The sequence below is a fragment of the Pinus tabuliformis genome, chromosome X (genome assembly GCF_031772625.1).
Source record: "Pinus tabuliformis cultivar Carrire ecotype Pingquan chromosome X, CPIR1, whole genome shotgun sequence".
Lineage (NCBI taxonomy): Eukaryota > Viridiplantae > Streptophyta > Pinopsida > Pinales > Pinaceae > Pinus > Pinus tabuliformis.
In genome coordinates this window covers 532979695-532983618 of record NC_142308.1, presented here as the reverse complement: position 1 = coordinate 532983618, position 3924 = coordinate 532979695, and positions in this window count along the sequence as shown.

Below are 3924 nucleotides of genomic sequence, written 5' to 3'. Positions count from 1 at the left end.
CAAATAAAACAGCAAGTACAACATTCCAACAGCAAGGAAAAACAGCAGGGTTATGTGTTGGATACCACTGGAATGTTGTATTATCAGGACAGGTTATATGTACCCTACCAGCACATCATTAAAAACTTAATTTTGGACGAATTTCATAAAAGCCATTATGCGGGACACCTAGGATATCAGAAAATGATTACAGCCCTTAAAAAAGAGTATTATTGGCCAGGCATGAAGAAGGATGTGGTGGAATACCTGGCACGTTGTCTGGAGTGTCAACAGATTAAGGCGGAGCACCAACACCCTGCAGGACTGTTACAACCGTTACCTGTCCCAGAATGGAAATGGGAAACCATCTCCATGGACTTCATAACAGGTTTGCCCAAGACAAAGAAAAGCAATGACTCCATCATGGTGGTGGTGGACAAGTTAAGTAAATCGGCACATTTTATACCTATACAATCTACTTTTAAAGCGGTGCAGATTGCCCACATTTTCATGCAGAACATTTTTAGGTTGCATGGGCTACCTAAAACAATAATCTCAGACCGGGATGTAAATTTTACCTCAGCTTTCTGGAAAACATTGTTTGGGGAATTAGGAACTCAGCTGAATTTCAGTACAGCATATCACCCTCAGACCGACGGACAAACTGAACGGGTGAACCAGGTGCTGGAGGACATGCTAAGGGCATATGTGATGCAGCAACCGACTAAGTGGGAGGATTACCTGCACTTGGTCGAGTTCGCATATAATAATGGTTATCATACATCCTTGCAAATGAGCCCATTTGAAGTCTTGTATGGGCGAAAGTGTCGCACACCCTCAAGCTGGAGTGGACCGGAAGACAGGTTTATGTTGGGACCTGACATGCTCAAGGAAATGGAGGAGATGGTTAAGAAGGTACGATCGAACCTAAAAGCAGCTCAGGATAGGCAAAAGAACTTCACTGACTAGAAAAGGAGGTTCAAAGAATACCAAGTCGGTGATCATGTGTATGTAAGGATTCGTGCAAGAAGAAGTGCATTACAATGGAGTGGGTGCACTAAGCTGGCACCTCGGTTCTGTGGACCATTCCAGGTCTTAGCCAGAATTGGGCCGGTGGCATACCAGCTTGCTCTGCCAAGTCACCTACGAGTCCATAATGTCTTCCATGTCTCAGTGTTAAAAAAATATGTTTATGATCCTAAACATGTAATCCGATGGCAGGATATACAGGTAAGATTATTTCTGGTAGTTCAGTCCAAATGTTTTCTACTAAGGGAAACTGACTTAGGATGTTGCATGTTACAGGTCGAACCGGAAGGAGAAATCCTGGTCGAGCCATTGAACATTCTCGACCAGAGAGAAGTAATGCTACAGAAGCGGGTTATTACCCAAATTAAAGTGCAGTGGCAGCACTTTGGGCCTGAAGAGGCAACCTGGGAAGATGCTGAACTTATGAAAAAGGCTTACTCGGAACTATTTGTAACTGAAAGACATCGAGACAATGTCCAATCTCAGGAGGGGGAGATGTGATACCCCGGAACATTGTAAATATTTTGCTGTAACTATTTTATTTACCATGTTTTATTTACAAACTAAAGGATGATGGTTATTTGAATTAAATAATATTTTTCAATTATTGGCCATGGAATATGTTTTCTTTAAGCTTTTAAAAGAAACTGGCAACTTCCAAGGAGGGAAGTTGGAAACAGGCAGTTGCTGGAAAGCAACCCTAACTGCCTCCCATAACTGAAAACACCCCAAAGAAAAGGAGGTGAGGGGAGGAAAAACCATGCTGAAAAGTCAGACGGTAAGGAGGGAATGCTATGTCTGGTAATGACCAGATAGCAAGTACCTGTGTGCAACGCACTTGCAGAGGTTAGTGACCTTGCAAGAGAGCTCGGGGGGAGATACAGTCGAGGAGGACGTATCTCATGGTTGGGCGGACAGCAGACTGAAAATAACATTGGAGTACATTCCCAGAAGGGTGCACTACTTTTCTAGCTGAGTCAGGTAAGTGGTCTATCCTGGAATTTGCAGTTTACTGAATACAAAAGATAATATTTGATGTGTACATGATAGTTAGAGCTGTGAAGTTCTTTGTGGTTTATCTGGAAAACTCGAAGTTACTAGACAAAGAGAAAAATCTTTGATGTGCTAGTAATAGTTAAAGAACTGTGGAACCTTTATGTTTAACCGGAAAACTATGGTAGGAAAATCAATAACTGAAGGGGCATATGGTACCTAGGGGCTAGTTAAATCAGGTAGAACTGTGCCCTGTCTGTAGTGAACGGCAGTGTTAACTTGTTACAGTTACAAATGGAACCTGCGGGATGAAGTTTAAACATATTAAGTGATAAACTTAGAATTTAAGTCTGTTAGGGGGGGGGTATTCGAACGAGTCAAGTGTATAAGAAGAAAGAAACAATTTCCATGTGGGACTCTCTGTGCGTATTAATTGTTACAACAGTCTTTAAAACAAACCGAATACGTTAGGGTTGATATTATCGGAATGTTGGGGTTGTAGCTTTACCAACTCATTCACAATGAGGATAAAACCCTATTGATCCAAAACAAAGGTGGTAGCTCACACTATATGGGTAGGAAGAATAAGGTTGTTCTGTTGAATTAATCGTAGAGGAAACTGGACACCTGTAGAGGTATACCCTAACAGTCAGGATAATGGGAACAACCTTTCCTCTGTTATGGATTTATTCAGTTAACCAGAAATTCTTGTCTCGGGTACCGTAATGGCAAAGCCTCCAGAATTTAACTGGGATTTGAACAACTCAGGAGAGTTTCGAATATTAACCCCAAGGGGACATAAGTGATTTTTAATCCTGGAAGCTAGAACGCTAATTAAACACACATCAAGTCTTTTAATTTTCTTACAGTAATAGGAAACAATCACACTACAAACAGAACCATTACATCTGTGTAGCACGCAGAGATATAAGAATTGCAATTCATTTACAGGAAACAGCAATGGATGCCTATTAGGTTATGGAAGACTACAAATTGCATAAGTAACAGTAAAACGGTAAAGATTCAAGAAACGGAACCCATTAATCTCTGATAGTCCATCCCGACTAAGCTCAATCAATATTTGCGGAACCAGAGGCATTACAGTCACAGAAAGGGAAAAATAACAATATAAGTATATATACTTATATATCCTTCAACAGGAATGACTACCGTGACATAGTTGAAAACAGTCAACAGAAAACAAAACATGTATCCGATGGTTCCAACATAGCTCCAGTACTGAATATTGAAACAATAGAACTGTAGACAATCACAGTTTTCAAAGTAGTAGGGTCTTTTCCTTGAACTTGGGCGAATATAAAGAAAAACAAAACTGAGCCATAGCAAAACCCCGACAGCGGGTATGGAGCCAGATTACATTGCCAGTTTGAGGAGATTACTCCAGGTAGTCCCAAACATAGGACCACCGAGAGCCTCAGACTAAAACCGTAACCCTATTTTTCACTATCCAGGTCTATGCCTGTGAAATTTAAGCAACAGTACAGAAAGAAACTACATGTTCCAAACAAAACAAAAAAAATAACTAGAGCAATTTATCCCGAAAGCTACGGTAATCATCCATTGCCTCAACTCAGAAACTTCTTCTCACATAAGATTGCTTACGCGGAACGAAGCAACCAGCATTCAGTCGCGGAAACAGCTATTTGGGTGGAAACTTCTAAATCCTAGGTCTCATTTCCTTCCTCCTACAAATAGGAACTGAGATTAGCAACCAAGCATAGGAACAAATCGAACTGTACAAAAAAAAAAAATATGCATGACCATCAATGGAAGAGAAACGTTAACCTGGTGTAGGACCGAACCATTCAGACGCCAAGGAAGGGTTTAGACTGTGTTAAAACCCCACTGGTTGTCATTTGTCCACATGAAGCGCTCACAGTGTGAAAGAGAAACTAGAGAGCT